Raw genomic sequence first — 17,272 nt, 5'->3', positions numbered from 1 at the left:
GAGCAAAGGGACGATTGGGATCGCGCTCAGTCGCGGCCTCCCGGACCCTTACCCTCGGGCAGCCCGGCCCTCCCATGGCCCGGGGCGCCTTGGGAGGGCGTAGGGCAAACCTGGGGCTGCGGTGGGGGGTGGGGAGGGGACTCCACCTCCATCCTTCCCGGGATGGCAACTGCGGTCATCCTGCTAAAGTCGGGGCGGGGGCGGCGGTGGGGACAGGCGGGTACCGCGGTCCTCCCCCTCACCCCCCCAGTCCGAGCGCCGCCGCCGCCGCCGCGGCCGCTCAGTAACACGTCCCCAGGAGACTCGCAGGAGCAACACGTGATGTGTCTACTTATCAGGGTGAGAGGGGGAGAGCGAGACTCCGAGCGTGCGGGCGAGGAAGCTGGGCGGGGGGCCGAGACGGGGGCCGGGACGACGGCTGGGGCGCTGGGGTCGCCAGCTCCTCGCCCACCTCCCTCCCTGTGGGAGAAGAGGAGGAGGGGAAGTGACTGCGGAGTTGATGAACTTTGCACATCCAGAAACGCCATTTTGATTCCTTTTCCGGAACAAGTTTGCATCTCTCCTCGGTCTCTCCCTGAAGCCCACCGGTCCCCAACGCATCATGCCTGGGAGCCAAGCGTCCTGCCCGGCCGTAAGTACGTGCCCCGGGTTCCGACTCGCGGTACTCCGGCGGCAGCGAGACATGTGGGGCACAGCCGGAGCGACCTTTTAAAGAACTTTGGGGATGGGGAGGGTGAAGTCTGCAGAGCGCGTTGTACTTTAGAAACTCGGCGTGTCCCGCAGGCGGGGACCCGCACGCCCCACGCCGCGCAGCGTGCGCTCGGGCTGGCGGGGCGGCCAGGGATGAGCCGGGCAGCCCTCTCCCCTCGGGCTGCGCGCCGGGCCGTTCCTCCTCCTCCTCCTCCTCCTCCTCCTCCTCCTCCTCCTCCCCTTCCTCCGCTCTTTTCCCTTTCCCGAGCCGCTGGCTCTGCCAACCAGCTCCCAGCGCGAGCCGCCGCAGCGCCCCGCCAGCAGGACCTGATGCGCATCCATATTAGCCGTCCGAGCGCAGGAATCCGGCCCGACCCGCGCCGCCGAGTTTATTTTTAACCAGCACCGCCGGGACTCGGATGGTGCGCGCACCGCCGGCCAGAAACATCTTCCCAGCGCTGCTCTCCATCTTCCGCCCTCTCTCCCTCGACATCCTCCCCCCCATGTGGGAGGGGAAACTTTTCTCCTACATACTTTCGAGTCCCTCTCGGGCCGGGAAGCGCGGAGATGACGGCGCCCGCCCTCCCGCCGCCGCCGTAAGGTATCCGGGGGTGCCGGCTTGGGGGTGTCTGCTCGGGGTGCTCGAGCGGGGGTGCCTGCTCGGGGCTGCTTGGTGGGAGCATCCGCCGCGCCCTGCTCTGCGGACTTTGATCCTCCCGGGCGGACGGCGCCGGCCGGGAGGGGGCCGCGGGCAGCCCCGCGCCCTCGCCGGTTCCCGGCTGGAGGTCGTGGTCACGCCGACCACTGCCCCGGGGGACCAGGGGAGGAGGGGACCGGGCCCGAGCCGTGCGGGCACGTATTGTTCCCTCGCCCTTCCGTTGGCGGGGTGCGTTTTTTCGTGGGAGCCCTCGGTGTGGAGCTAGCCTGCCTCGCGGGCGGGGGAGGGGGTGGGGGGCTCGGCGCCGTCACGAGCACAGGAAGGAGGCCGGGAGCATCCGAGGCGGGGCCGGCCGCCGGGGCCCGCTCCACCGCCCAGCTGTGGAGCGCGCTCGGAAACTTTTGTCCGCCGCCCGCTGGACCAGTTTTTTGCGAGTTCTGGGGCTTCCCTTCCACCTCCCATCCCGGCCCCCAGCGTCTAGCTGGGTGGGGGCAGGGGGCCCGTTGTTGCCCTCCCCTACTTCCCGCACAAGCCTAGGGCCGGGCCCCCCGCGCCCCCTCCCCGCTCGCGGTCTCTTAGGAAACTGCGACCTTAATGGTTGCTAAGGAGCAGGGGAGGTCCTTCCCGTCGCCGACCCCCTCCCTGGGAAGCGGCGTGTTTTCTGGACCGGGCCAAGGGCGCGTCGAGGATGTGACCTGCTCCGCGGCCGCGCGTGAGTGCGGGGCGCGTCGGCTGAGCCCACGGGTTGGCTAGGCCGCCTTCCTCTCCGGGCGGGGCGGGGAGCTGGGGGACGCGGGGACCCCACGGGGTGCGGGCCCGGGCCGCTTGACAGGCGCCGCGTGCAGCTCGCGCCCCTCGGCAGCCGTGCATCCGTGATGGGTTATAAAAGAGGAGGAAAGTATTTCTCCTTGCTCAGCAGATTTGCCCTCTCTCGCTCCTTACTGGTTAGGAGATAGAACGTGAGCCCAGATCCGGACGAGCAGTTCACATTCCATTACGAAATTCTACACGGCTTCAGAGCCAGCAGCAGCACACATTCGGGGCACTTTGGAGGGGTTTTCGTCTTTTGAGGATGCTCCTGCTGTTGCTGCTTGTGATGGTGGTGGATGTGGAGACAGACAGAAGGGTGAATAAAAAAGTATAACGTTTTGGTATGTTGAAAAACCTGTCCGGGGGTTTTCATTAGTAGAAAATTGAACCCTCTTAAGAGTTTAGATTTAAGCTTAGCTCTTTAAAAGCCAGTGGGAATAAAGTTTGCCTGTTGAATGGTGTTGCTGGAAATAGCGAGGAATTTCTGTCTCTGCAATGGCAGAGTTTCTAGTGCATCCCCATTATTTTTGAGATTTTTTTCCCCTTTGTATATGTAGTGGACCCTGCATATGTGCGAGTTGATTCTGAAATAAGTTTAATTGAAGTGGAGTGGGGAAAAGAGAACTGCCAAGAAAAGAATGTGGTTTAGTTTTGTTTTTTCACACCCATGAAAATCATCCTCTAGATTTGGTACTTTTTGAAGTAGGCAGGTATAGTTTCTAAGACATATTTCAACCCGGAAGTCTGAGTTAGAGGCCAAAGTGTTGGCTAAAACCTCTTTGAAAAACAAACGTTGAGTTCTGTACTATCTTCAAGAGTCCACAGAACTTTTGAAGGAATGGGTTCGAGCTACTCTACAAGTAATTTATACAAAGACGGATCACTAATTTTAGGGGTGGTGTGTGCGCGCGTGTGTGTATGTATGTGTTTACCTCTGCCCTTTGGAGGGAGCTTTCTGGGTACCCGCTGATGGGTCCTGCTTTGATGTACTTTGAGCTTTGGTTACACTGATGTATTAAACATTTGAATGACTTTAATCAAGTTTTAAATGTGTTAAAAAAATACCTTTCCCCCAGTTTTACAAAAGAAAGGGAGAGAAGAACTCTTTGATTTAGTTATTTGCTTAGCTTGTGCTCCATTTTAGGTTAATGAATTTGCATTGTCTTTGTCTTAAAAATACTGCTAAACTGGTTGCATTTTAGAATGTCTTGTTTTAAAAGAGGATTTGCTGGATGTGTAATACTCTTAAGAAATGCTGCTGATGCTTACTGTCATGTGAAATATCATTCTCTGGGTTTTTGTAGATACTGCTTTATTTCTCATCAGAAAATGAGACGCTAAGCTCTTATGGCAGACAAGTGTTTGTTATGTGGTGGGGAACATGCGTCTTATTGAGCTGGTACAGGTGGTGCATCCATTCCTAACTAGTTACATATTCCAGCAAGCGACCTTTTGATTGAAGGGTCTTTTAAATTTCTTCAGGCAGACTCCCAAGGCCTTATTTGTATCCAACACAGGTACAACACGTTGAAGGAAGAAAAGAAACCTACATTTATTAGTCCAGCATCTGATCAACAGCAGTTTATTGGTTACCTGCTGTGTGCCAGGCACTGTACAGTGTAGCTGCCTTAGGTCGTTTTTGCTCTTCAATTTTGAGCTGTTGTGTTATTCCACTTCTGAGGTCAGTTTGGAAGTCTTTGCTTGCTATCTTATGCTCACTTGCTAACATCGTTTATCACCTTCAACTAAGGAAATGTCCCAGTTAATGAAGTTTTAAAATGCTACCCTTTTAGGATTTTGCACGGCATAATTAATACAAATTTAACTCCTATAAAAATTGGTTAAATATATTCTTTGGAAACAGAAGTGAATTCTTTTGATGTTTCTATTCATTATCCTTCTGAAAAGTAGGTGGTGCTTAGAAGGTCATAGGATAAGGGTTGCTAAGCAGCTAAACAGAAGGATGCTAAAATTAACCGAAGCATTTTTGAAAGGGAATCCTTCCCTGTTTTACATTATTTACTGGGTTTAATTAATTTCTGAATCTTCTATGTCCTTTGACCCGGGAAGGTGGGATGTTAAGTTTGTTTTGGTTTTGTTATTATATTTAAATAATCTCTTTCTTTTGTAAGTGTCTTTAATTGAAGTTAAGTACTCTATGACCAGCCTTGTGGTGTTGGATGGCAGCTTGTCTGGTAGACTTCTTGACTATTACCAATGTGTTCAGGTTGAACCTTCCTGAGGATTTGTGTGTATAGTACCCTCTTATTTCTAGTAATAATAACTGATTCCTTGGTTTGTTTTGGAAATTCTACATAATCCATAAAGTTATGTCTTTCTTTTATTCCACATCAAACAGATTTGTATTCAAAGATAGAAATGCAATTTAGTATCAATTCAAAGTATGCAATGTAGTCTGTCCTGATAAGGGGACAATAGCTTTCTTTCCCCCTTTACTGAGATTACCATTCCCTTAGATTAGGTTTTGATAGGGCTCCTCCTCCATTTCATTCCACCTCCCTGATGCAGCTTATTCCACCCAGTTCATGGATATCTTTTTAAAAATAATTATATTAGGTTCAGAGTATCTTTGGAAGGACTGGCCAAATGTTAGAAAACAAAAATAGGTATGATGTATATTACATTTCTGCCATAAGTATGTTCAAGTATCTCGAAGTTTTTCAGCGAGATAAAATGGTTGAAATCTAATTGAAGCCATGATTGGTAATTATCATCTCTTGGCTGAATGGTAAGCCTGTTGTAAGCCAAAAGTTTCCCTGCTTCAAGGTTAATTTGTGTACATCTGACCTATTGAACAGGCAGTGTTGAGTCATATTTTTTATATCCAAATATGATTAAGAAGTTGATAAATGAATTTTCTTTCTGTTTCTTTTCTCTCTTCTTTCCTGATTTAGGGAGTGATTTTTGGGTAGAAGTAGCCATGGCACTTTTCAAAGAGCAAGGGTCAGACAGTGATTTCTACACAGGGTGAGGGTTGCAGGGACCTCGCCTTATGTCAGAGGGAAAAGGTACACTCTATGAAAGCCAGAGGGAAGCATACGGTGTGCTCTCTGAAATGCATCACTTAGTTTTAATTTCCCCCACTCCCATAGAAGGCAGAATACAGAAAAGAAGACTGCTGATGTTTTCACTACCACGGAGGTAAAAGAATGAGGAAGGTGGAGAGGGGTTTTTACTTCTACGTTCCCAGTCCTGTCGGCAGTGTCACCGACTGTGTTCCCCTCAGTTTCTCTTGTCACGTTCCCTGGTGTTCAGCGTGGTCTGAACTGCAGCCGAGTGTAGCTGGGGATTGCACTCTGCCGTTGGCAGTGGCGCGTTGGGGTGAAGCGGATGGGGAGGAGGAGACTGGGAGTGACTGGTGCATCTTGCTTTTGGTGGGACTTCAAGGGTATTGAAGTTAGCCAGTCTGCCCACCAGTAAAGGTGGCTGCCTGTGAATAGGTGCTTCAGACAAAAGCAGTGGGAGAGGGTGGAGACTGTTTGTTCAGTGTGATTCAAGCAAGTAATGCTAAGAGAATTCGAAAACCTCTGTAAAGTCCCGGGACTGGGTACTGACTGCTCCTGCAGGGATTCACCTGAGGGCTTGCAGACATCATGAGGGTGGGTGGAGAAAGAGAATGAAAACCCCCACAGGCATTGTCAGACAGCCAGACTGAAGAGAAAACGTCTCAGTGGGGGTAATTAGATAAAGCTTTTAAATGCTCTATTTGTTTTTCCCTAGCTTGCTTGGTATTTCATCTCTTTTTCACCCTTTTCAGAGACTATAGGATAGGATTGTTATAAAAGTGTGTGATACTTCTGGTGGTTTAATCACTTTAAAAGTTTTCTTTTTCATTCAGATATGCCTTCTCGGGCTTAGTTAATTTCATCCTGTTTATGTGGAGGCCTTTAGCAAAGATTCCATGTTTATGCTTAGAGGAACACTAAGAGAGTTGGGTGGGTATGTTGACCCATTTTACAGCTGCGCTGTGGTCCACCCAGGGACTGATAATAAATCAAACTTGGAACCCAGAACTCCTAACTCCAGCCTAGCCCTGTAGAACAGCTGCTTTTTAGAGTCAGCTTGACCTCAAGAGGACTTAGCAGCATTAAATATATACTGCCTATTTATCTCCTTGTGTATGGTGTGTGTGTGTTTTAAATAAGACTAGATCCTTTTCAAAATAAACCCAATTGAGTTTGAAGGTATAAGGAAATTTTAAAAAGCACTCTTTCTCTTGGTAGCATTTCTGTTGATGAATGTGGTGATACGCATCTTTTTAGTAGCCTTTCTACCTCATGAGATTGTTGTAAGAACAAAGTAAATGTTCCAGAAAGTCAAAATCTATAAATGGAAGAAAGTGGTATATTTTGAGCTCAGGAAGCTTTGTGGGTATCCATTCTGGATTTCCTTTCCAGAATTTTGCACACCTCCATTACCTTAGTCAAATTTTGCCTAGGAGTCTATGTTCAAATTGGGGAAACGCAGCACTTTTTGTTTTTAGTGCTGGGAGACTAACTGAACTAGCAAATTCTTAATGTGGTTCAGTTAGGTGAGGCGGAGTCTCACTCTCACCCAGGATGGAGTGCAGTGGCACAATCTCGGCTGTCTGCAACTCCACCTCCAGGGTTCAAGCAATTCTCCTGCCTCAGTCTCCTGAGCAGGTGGGACTACAGGCACACACCACCAAGCCCAGCTAACTTTTGTATTTTTAGTAGCGACAGGGTTTCACCATGTTGATCAGGCTGAGGGATGAATTTTAAGGAAAAAGCAGATGACAAGCTTGGGGCTTACTCTGAAGCAGTGGCTCTCAACCTGGTGGTTTTGCCCCCAGGAGACTTTTGGCAATGTCTGGAGACATTTTTAAGTGTTTCTGGGGAGGGGGGTGGCAGGGGTGAGTTGCTACTGGCCTTTAGTGCATAGACCCCAGAGATGCTGTTCCACATCTTAGAGTGCACAGAACACCCCCCATATGTCAGCAGAGCTGAGGTTGAGAAAGCCTGCTTGAAAGGTATGGTAGTCGTGGCCTGGGTCTCATCTGCAAGTCCACTGGGTGCACTCCCTGTATTGCATGTGGTATATTTATAAATCTGAAATTCCGTAAAGCAAGTAAGCTCTTATTTGTATCTGAGGTACCATGGTTGGCAAGTTCTAATTTTCACAGAAAATTTGGGGTTGAGGAAAACATTAAGTGGCATTAAATGTATTTGAAAATCCCATAGTAAATGAAAATTCTAAATGTCATCTGCTTCTAAAACAAAACATATTCATTGGCTCTGTGAAGCTGTTCTGGTAGATGGCTCAGCTTTCCCAGGCACCTCTTCAGTTATTTGGGAAACTTGCTCTGGTGCTGTCATCTGTAGCCCTCCTTCATGCTCTAAGGTATGTGGAGTATACTTTTTTTTTTTTTTAATGTGTTTGAACTAGCCCTTACTTGCTTGACAGTTAATGTTTTTGCATTCGTAGTCTCCTGTATTTTATTTTCTCAAGTTTTTGCAAAATTCTTACATAACCGCCTGCCGTTTTTATAGGGCAGTGTTTCTGAGCCGGGTCCTCTGTCCATACATCTCCTCTTGAGAGGGTGGATGGCTGCCAGCTGCTGTGGTTGGGAGGGATAGGAAGGGAATAAGGGGATGCAGGGTAGGAAGCAGTGATTATTTTTATGTTAAGGGACTCCAGGCCTCAGACCAGAAATGTCTAATATAGTGACAGGAGTGATCTTTTAGCCAACAAGTGCTACTGATCTGACCCTTGGCCTTCCCACCCCACCCCCTCCAGTCTATCACACAGACAGGAGGTGAGGAAACCATGGAGGGGAGAAGAAAACAGGGAGACAGAGATTGAATTCCAGAGAAGGAAGGGCTGCCAGTGGTAGGCAGAGTCACCCCTAGAGTGGCCTGGCCTCCCACTTACTTTATAGACATGTGCAATACTTGAAGATAGCTCTTTTTACATCTTAAACCAGCAGTTAGTCAGTGTCCCGTTGGTATCAGTCGTACTGATGGTGCTCGGGGCCATTGCTCTGCAGCCACCTTTGCAGTCCCATACCTGGTAATAAGTCCTGTTCCTGCAGAACGCCCCTGCATTCTGGTGCTTTTCTGTCTTCTCCTCTAACCTGTAAACTGCCAACTCCCAACTCTGTATCTCCATTTACAACTAACTTCTCCTAAGCTTGAACCTTTTGTCACCCTGATCACCCTGCAAGTACCTTACTTACCCTGCAGGTACTTGTAAAAATGAAAGTCCTCTCCCTTCCTTCTGGAAGGTGATCACCATCCACCCAGCCTTCTAGTCCAGGAGCCTTACTGCCGTCCTGACGCTTGTCTCTCCTGCCCCAATGTTCTGTCAGTCACCAGGCCCTCTGCAAAACCACACTCCAGTCTGGCCCTGGCATTGACTGTTCTATCGTTTCTGACCTAAGGCCCTCATCAAGTCACAAATGCCTCCCAAGTTAATTTCCTGCCACCAGTTTCTCCCTACTGCAGTTCATCCTCCACTCTGCTGCCAGAGTCATCAAAACTAAAGCTGTGCGTGGTGTTTGCCTGCTTAAAAACATCTCTTGGCTTTCTGTTGTCTACAGGAAGAAATCCAAACTCCTTAACTTGGCATACAAGGAACTTTGCTTCCAAGCTGAATTTCTAGTCTCAGCTCTTGTCACTGTCTTCTGCCCCACTGCCACACTGAATTGATTCTTACTGCTTCCTGTTGCCTGGATTGTTCATTCTGTTGCATCCCCATCCCCTTCCTTCAGCAATAAAGATTTCATACTCTTTTTTCAAGACCCAACTTAAATACTACCTCTTCTACGGAGAATTAGCTTTTCTGTTGTGAATAACTTTTAACCCCATCTGTCAAGTCTTGTCTGTTTTATCTGTTAACATGTTTCTCTCAGTTCAAGAATATTTTTCTATCTCCTGTACCTAGAACGATTGCATAGTTGGTGCTCACTCACCACTGTGTGTTGATTTCTGATACAAAAATGAGAGTTTTTGAAGATTTTGGAGAATAGCCACATGTAATTTGGAAGCTAAGGCCTAAATAGTGCTACAAATTCGGTGAAGGAAATGGACATGAACTAAAGATCTCAGCATACCCGTCAGGCAGAAGGTGGTGCTAGGTGGGAAATAATTAAGTGCTTTGGTGGGAAAGAATTTTGAATTACAGAAATTCTAAAATAAAAGTTGGCTCAGCTTAATGTAAAAGTGAAAAAAACTCCTTGTTAATGCCTGGTTGCGCTAAAAGCTGTCACACTGGGGCCTTTACTAATTATAACCATTTTTCATGGCTCTTGATTTGAAGTTTACATTAAATAGGAGAGATGGGCACACAGATCAAAGACCAAAATAATTTCAGAGCTCCAATGTGTGGGCCCATTTTCTCTGCTTAGTTAGAGTTTTGTTTCATTAGTGGTATGAGTTAATAGGAGTGTTGGTCTGTGTATAATTTAACTTCTCTTTTTTCCGTTACTCCTAGGATTTAAAACAGAATACCAAGCCAGAAACCTACAGGCTATAAATCTTGCTTTATGTGTTTGTATGTGTGTGTGTATGTGCAATATACACATGTGATAATAGTTGATTTTAGATCATATTTATAAAAAATCACTTTCACTGTTTTAGGGGAGCTTCCTTTATTCTGACACTTTATTGTAAAAAACAAAACATTTCTCTGAATATACAAAATCAAAATCTTAATTTTCTCATAAAAGAGGTAGATATGTCTTCACAAATAGGGGAGATAACCAGGAAGATGGGGTGGGTGTTCTGAAACACAAAGGTGAACCATGGAATAGGTTTCCTGGTTTTTTTTTTTTTTTTTTTTTTTTGAGATGAAGTGTTTCACTCTTGTTAACCAGGCTGGAGTGCAGTGGTGCAGTCTCGGCTCACTGCAACTTCCACCTCCCAGGTTCAAGTGATTCTCTCCCGAGTAGCTGGGATGATAGGCGCCTACCACGACGCCTGGCTAATTTTTGTATTTTTTTTTTTTTTTTTTTTTTTAGTAGAGATGGGGTTTTACCATGTTGGCCAGGCTGGTCTGGAACTCTTGACCTCAGGTGATCTGCCCACCTCGGACTCCCAAAGTGCTGGGATTACAGGCGTGAGCCACCGCACACCGCTAGGTTTCCTTTTTAAACAACAGTTTTTTTTTGGAGACAGGGTCTCTCTCTGTTGCTCAGGCTGGTCTCAAATTCCTAAACTCCTGGGATCAAGCAGTCCTTCTACCTTAGCCTCCCAAAGTGTTGAGATTGCAGGTATGAGCCACTGTACCTGACATGAATTTTAAAAAGCAAAAACAAAAAAAGACATAGTGTGTGGAAGTTCTTGGTATTTTTTATACAAGGTGAAATCCTGGTTGATTAAAAATACATTACTGTAAATATTTTTTAGTAAGTGCTTACCTGCTAACTAGAGTTTAGGCTCAGAATCTGGCAGATACATTCAGATATAATATTCTAACATAGTTTTATTTATCAGGAGGCTTGTATGTTTTCCTCTCCAATACAGAAAATAGATTTTTTTTTTTTTTTTTTTTTTGAGACAGAGTCTAAGAGCACTATCTCCCAGGCTGGAGTCCAGGGGCGGAATCTCAGCTCACCTCAACCTCCACTTCTTGGATTCAAGAGGTTCTCCTACCTCAGCCTCCTGAGTAGCTGGGATTACAGGCGCATGCCACCACACCTGGCTAATTTTTGTATTTTTAGTAGAAACAGGGTTTCACTATGTTGGCCAGGCTGGTCTCAAACTCCCAACCTCAAGTGATCCACCCACTTTGGCCTCCCAAAGTGCTGGGATTACAGGCGTGAGCCACCGCTCCCAGCCCAGAAAATAGATTATTTTAAAGTCAGTTTTTCTTTTGCTTTAGGAATTTTAAATGTTTTGGAGGATAATTTTATAAAACTAGTGAACATCTCAAACAGGTTTTCTATGACTTGGTTAGTTAAATCTGTATGTATTTGGCTGAAGTGTTCTACTTAAAAGTTTAAAACCAAGTATAATTTAAAGGAGGCTTAACGTGCATGTTTCTGAATTTGATTGTATTTAAATCATGAAAATAAGGTTTCTGAGAACCATTTGTTCAGAAACTTAAGAAGGCTTCACAACCTCCTGTCCTGAAGTGTGATTCAGTATCAGATTTAGCCTCCTTTTGGAAACAGGCAATTTTCTACCACCAAATTTGCCAGTCCCATGGTGTTTTTAAATTTTTATTTATTTTTTATTTTTTTTATTATTAGAGACAGGGTTTCACCATGTTAACCAGGCTGGTCTCGAACTGCTGACCTCAGTTGGTCCACCCACCTCGGCCTCCCAAAGTGATGGGATTACAGGTGTGAGCCACTGCACCTGGCCTCCCCTGGTGTTATTTTTTTTCAACATTTACAGATTTTTATTGATTCAGTACCTATTTGAATATCCACTATGCAAGGCTACTGTGTTAAGCACCAAGCTTACCAGTATGGGAAAGATAGTTGAAAGCCTCATAGAGGATATATTGCATCGAAAGAAATGGCAGGCATGGTGGTTCACGCCTGTAATCCCAGCACTTTGGGAGACCAGCCTGGCTAATATGGTGAAACCCCATCTCTACTAAAAACACAAAAATTAGCCGGGCATGGTGGCAGGCATCTGTAATCCCAGCTGCTCAGGAGGCTGAGGCAGGAGAATCGCTTGAACCCTGGAGGCAGAGGTTACAGTGAGCTGAGATCATGCTACTGCGTTACAGCCTGGGTGACAGAGTGAGACTCCATTTCAAAAAAGAAAATAAAGAGACATGTTCAGCAACTAAGAAGTCATTTTTATACTTGTGGTACGTGCTACCAGTTAATCGCATTGGTCTTTGTGTGTATGGGAGGAGTGAAAGATGCTGGGAGGTCGGTCAAGGAAGGCACCTTGTGGAAGTGACATTTGAGCTAATATCTGAATAGCTTGTACAAAGACCCTGAGGTTGGAGAGAGGTGTGTGTCCAGGGAAATGAGAGAAGCACAGTGTGTTTGGAGGAAGACAAGACACAGAACCAGTGAATTACAGGGGTGGTGCGGTAGATAAAGGCTAGAGCAGGCTACTAGGAACTCTGGGAAGCTACGGAAAAGTGTTAGGCCAGATTAGCATGATGAGATTTGCATTTTTAAAGATTATTCCTACCCAGAGTTGAGAACAGACCTGGCTAGAAGGAAGCAACTGTTTACCTTGTGTTTGGAAGAATGTCAGTTAGAATGCCAGTGTTTGAAACTTTGAAAACGGGCGGTGGCAGTAGAAAAAGGGAGCTTAGAAGGATTTGATAAAGGTTTAAGAGGTGGGAGGGGCTTGGTGACGAGGCAGGGTCGCGGAAGGGAGACCTGGCTTCCTGGTCTCTAGCTTTTGCAGCTGAGTGGATGATGATGCCTCTGACAGTGAAACGCTGGATTAATCAAGGTTTATGAACAAGGTGTGTTCTCTACTTTTTAAAGAGCTACATTTATGTCCCCACCCGCCCCCGCCCGCTTTTTTTTTTTTTTCCCCCAGCTATTTCTTTACTTACACTGTGTTTTAGTTGATTAAAAATTAAGTGCCTAGGCCGGGCACTGTGGCTCATGCCTCTAATCCCAGCACTTTGGGAGGCCGAGCCATGCAGATCACTTAAGATTGGGACTTTGAGACTGGCCTGGATAACAAGATAAAAAACCCTGTCTCTACAAAAAAATACAAGACTTAGCCGGGCATGATGGTACACACCTGTAGTCTCAGATACTCAGGAGACTGAGGTGGGAGGATCACTTGAACCCAGGAGATTGAGGCTGCGGTGAGCCGTGAGTGTGCCACTCACTGCATTCCAGCCTGAGCAACAGGGTGAGACCCCTTCTTAAAAAGAAAAAAAAGTGCATGGTATGGATGAAGCATGAATAGTACTTATGTAACAGTGAGAAACAGATGTTATGTTCTTGCTAATGGGAAAAAAACCAATGGCTGCCTCCTATTCTATCCTCTTTTTTCTTCTTTTAATTTCCTGATGCTAAAAGGAAATGGAAAAATTTCTTATAGATGGTCTGAGCTTTTGAATTATTTTTAGATGAGATGTACACCTAAATTTTTATTTATTTATTTTTTGAGACAAGGCCTTGCTCTGTCAACAGGGTGGAGTGCAGTGGTGTGATCACGGTTCACTAGAGCCTCGACCTCCTGGGCTCAAGCGATCCTCCCATCTCAGCCTCTTGAGTAGCTGGGACTACAGGCGTGCGCCACCATGCCTGGCTAATTTTTTTTTTTTTTTTTGAGAGACTCTTGTTCTGTTACCTAGTCTGGAGTGCAGTGGCACGATCTTGGCTCACCGCAGCCTCTGCCTCCTGGGTTCAAGTGATTCTCCCTCCTGCCCCAGCCTCTCGAGTAGCTGGGATTACAGGCGCCTGCCACCACGCCTGGCTAATTTTTGTATTTTTAGTAGAGATGGGGTTTCACCATGTTGGCCAGGCTGGTCTCGAAGTCCCAACCTCAGGTGATCCACCCGCCTCAGCCTCCCATAGTGTTGGGATTATAGGCGTGAGTCACCGGACCTGGCCAATTTTTGTATTTTTTGTAAAGACGGGATTTTACTATGTTGCCCAGGCTGATACTGAACTCCTGGGCTCAAGTGATCTACCCACCTTGGCCTTCCAAAATGTTGGGATTACAGGTGTGAGCTACCACATCCTGCCTAGACCTAAATCTTAAAAGCACTGAAGTTTGTTTTAGCAATGCTTTATCTGTTTGACTTTAGTACAGGGTTCATGGGTAGGGACCTTTGGGTAGGGACCAAGCTAGGACTCTCACAGTGGCTCAAGCCGTTTACTTAGGAGCATCAGAACTCCTTTCATCACCTGATTTTCCAACTTATTTCTTAGTTGGAACCACATAAAGTACCTCAGTGGTCACCCGATGCCCGTAATATATTAGAGTTACATTAGTATTTTGCTTGACCTGTAATCTGTGTGAAAACATAGTTCATTCAGTCAACAACACTTGTTGTGTATCTAATGCGTTGGGCCCTCCACTAGATCTGTGGGTGCCAAAGGAGAAGATTTATTTGACCCCTTTCACAAGAAGTGGAACTTGTCCCCATGGAGTGATTGTCTAGCTGGTATTTAAATACCTCTGGTGATGGCTGACTTGCTCCCTACCCCCAGGCAGTCCTTTGGCTTTTATTACGTTAATTAACTTTTTTTTTTTTTAAATGGCAAACAAAATCTTTTTGGAACAAAACCGACTGTGACATGTTTTCCACTGATTTGATACACACTAGAAGCTGGAGTGCAGGTGTGCTGCCCTGCTCTATGCAACACGGGGAGGCGGGGTGCAGTCTGACCCTGAAACGTCCATCAAGGTGTGCGCCGGCTGCTCAGCAACTGGCTGTCTGCTACTGAAGATTTCTGCTTCCCGAGGGAAGGTGCCTGCCTCAGTTGGGCCACCAGCCTTTAAGATGGTTTCACGTGAAGGTCTTACTGGGCTCCCATTTTGGGTAATGCTTTTCTCTAATGTCATCAAATAACTCATCAAAACCTCAGGTGAGCATGCTCCAAGGAAGCTTCTCTTTTATGAGGTATCAACCCTGATGGATATAACCTGAACATTCCTTTGAGCCCCATGTAGTGTTCTCCTGTATTGAGGAGAATGTGAATTTCCATCTGTCTCTCTCTTTTTATTTTTTTTCTTTTTGAGACGGAGTCTCGCTGTCTCCCAGGCTGGAGTGCAGTGGTGCGATCTCAGCTCACTGCAAGGTTCACGCCATTCTCCTGCCTCAGCCTCCCGAGTAGCTGGGACTACTGGCGCCCGCCAGCACGCTCGGCTAATTTTTTGTATTTTTAGTAGAGACAGGGTTTCACCGTGTTAGCCAGGATGGTCTTGATCTCCTGACCTCGTGATCCGCCCGCCTTGGCCTCCCAAAGTGCTGGGTTTATAGGCGTGAGCCACCGTGCCCGGCCTTTTTTTTTTTGTTTTTTAAGGGATGAAGTTTTGTTATGTCACCCATACTGGAGTCCAGTGTTGTGATCATGGCTCACTGCAGTCTTGACCTCCCAGGTTCAAGTTACCTTCCCACCTTAGCCTCCTGAGTAGCTGGGACAGCAGGCGGACACCACCACGCCCAGCTAATTTTTAAAATTTTTGTAGAGGTGGGGTTTTACTGTGTTGCCTGGTCTGGTGTCGAACTCTTGGATTCAAGTGATCCTCCTGCTTTGGCCTCGCAAAGTGCTGGGATCACAGGCGTGAGCCACCGTGCCTGGCCCAGTCCTGTATTTGATCAGATGAATTGAATAGATGGGAACAAAACTCAATGAAGACCTTCTACTCCTCACTTTTTCTGATTGGAATAGCTTGATGAGGAGATGGCTAGGAAGAAAACTTTAAAAACTGGACTTAAGTGTATTTTTGAAAATTTAAATTTTAAGGTACTCTACAAACAACTTGGAGTCTTCCACTTCAGTGTGACCTAAGCAGATGTGTAGATTTAGAGGTCAAATGAGAAGTGTGTTATAAATACAGCATGCTAGATAATTGCCTTGTTATGAATATCCAAAATTGGTGTTGATAGTACATTTAGAAACCAGTTTCTGGTGACAAGCATGTAGCAGCTCACTTTTGGATAACCCATCCACAGCTACTTATTTTGAAGAGTGCTGGATAGTGGTGACCACACATACTCTCTGTTGGGTGATGTGTTTTACCTTAAACATTTGTGTTTTTGCCTCGCCGTGGTGTTGCCCCTCGGGGCCCTGGTTTGTTGGTGTCTCTAGGCTGTGGGGTATTGGCATGTCTTACATATGACTGTTTTCTGGATATGTTAGACCATCTGTTGCATCATCTGTGAATGAAGGTTGAATTTATTTATTTATTTATTTATTGGAGACAAAGTCTTGCCCTGTTGCCCAGGCTGGAGTGCAGTGGCGCAATCTCGTCTCACTGCAGCTTCCACCTCCTGGGTTCAAGCGATTCTCCTGCCTCAGCCTCCCGAGGAGCCTGGACTCTGTACAGGCGCATGCTGCCATGTCCGGCTAATTTTTTGTATTTTAGTAGAGACAGGGTTTCACTGTGTTGCCCAGGCTGGTCTCGAACTCCCGAGCTCAGTCAGTCTGCCCGCCTCAGCCTCACAAAGTGCTAGGATTAGAGCCACCACTCTCGGCGGAAAGTTGAACGTACTTTACGTAAGGCTCCTGAGGACCAGAGGAGATCACTGAAATAAGTTAATAAATAAATACGTGTTTTGGAATTTTAGTGAGGTTTTCTCAGAGAAGTTCAGAGTGGCATCAGTTAGGCCAGGCCATGTGATAGGTCTTTTTTTTGTTTGTTTGTTTTTGTTTTTTGAGACGGAGTCTCGCTCTGTCGCCCAGGCTGGAGTGCAGTGGCACGATCTCGGCTCACTGCAAGCTCCGCCTCCCGGGTTCACGCCATTCTCCTGCCTCAGCCTCCCGAGTAGCTGGGACTACAGGCGCCCGCCACCACGCCTGGATAATTTTTTGTATTTTTAGAAGAGACGGAGTTTCACTGTGTTAGCCAGGATGATCTTGATCTCCTGACCTCGTGATCCGCCCGCCTTGGCCTCCCAAAATACTGGGATTATAGTCGTGAGCCACCACGCCTGGCCTCATGTGATATGTCTTAAGGGTATCTGTGATATGTCCCTTCTTTGTGTACTCAAAGGTCTGTCATCTTGCTAATTGCTAAGAATGTGATATTGGGATACATGATATAAAGATTACTTTTTCCTTAAAAGTGGACACTCTGCTTTTGAAAGAGAGTGTACGCGTGTTTGGTCCTGTTGGCGGCAGTAAGCTCTGGGACCCGGGTGGTCACCCGTCTGAGAGTTTGTCGTTGATTTTACTTTTTGTTTAAGCAGCTCTTGATGTAGATGTGGCGAACATGGTGGCCTGTGTGTTCTGAGGCTTGCTTTGTGCCTTCGTCCCTCCATTCTGCCCTGGAGAGTAGATGCTGTGTGGTCATGTGTTCCTTTTGTGGTGTGCTCAAGAAAAGGCGGGGAGTATATGTGTATTGGGGAGGTGGTGTGGTTAGTACTGGCCAAATTATTATATTTAGAGATCATGATTTATTTCATTGTTACCTTTGCAGGAAATGGAATTTCGGAAAGGCTCATTTAGCCAGCTTGTCTCTAGAA

The 17,272-nt window shown here is 46.6% G+C and overlaps 1 protein-coding gene across 8 annotated transcripts in view; it reads left to right on the top strand.

Annotated features, from left to right (window-relative positions):
• Positions 1–313: 313 nt before the first annotated feature.
• RREB1 (ras responsive element binding protein 1) overlaps positions 314–17,272 on the top strand; it is a 147,329-nt gene continuing 130,370 nt past the window's right edge. For 2 of the 8 annotated variants that reach the window (XM_005554115.4, XM_005554108.4), the window contains exon 1: positions 314–631. The gene's annotated coding sequence lies outside the window, so the exon portion shown is untranslated. Of the gene's footprint in view, positions 636–945; positions 1,292–1,968; positions 2,061–2,346; positions 2,500–17,272 lie in introns of those variants that run through there. The other 6 variants (XM_074038898.1, XM_045390479.2, XM_015449923.3 and 3 more) reach the window with 5 other exon arrangements.

The sequence above is a fragment of the Macaca fascicularis genome, chromosome 4 (genome assembly GCF_037993035.2).
Source record: "Macaca fascicularis isolate 582-1 chromosome 4, T2T-MFA8v1.1".
NCBI lineage: Eukaryota > Metazoa > Chordata > Mammalia > Primates > Cercopithecidae > Macaca > Macaca fascicularis.
This window is presented reverse-complemented; position numbering and strand designations above follow the sequence as displayed.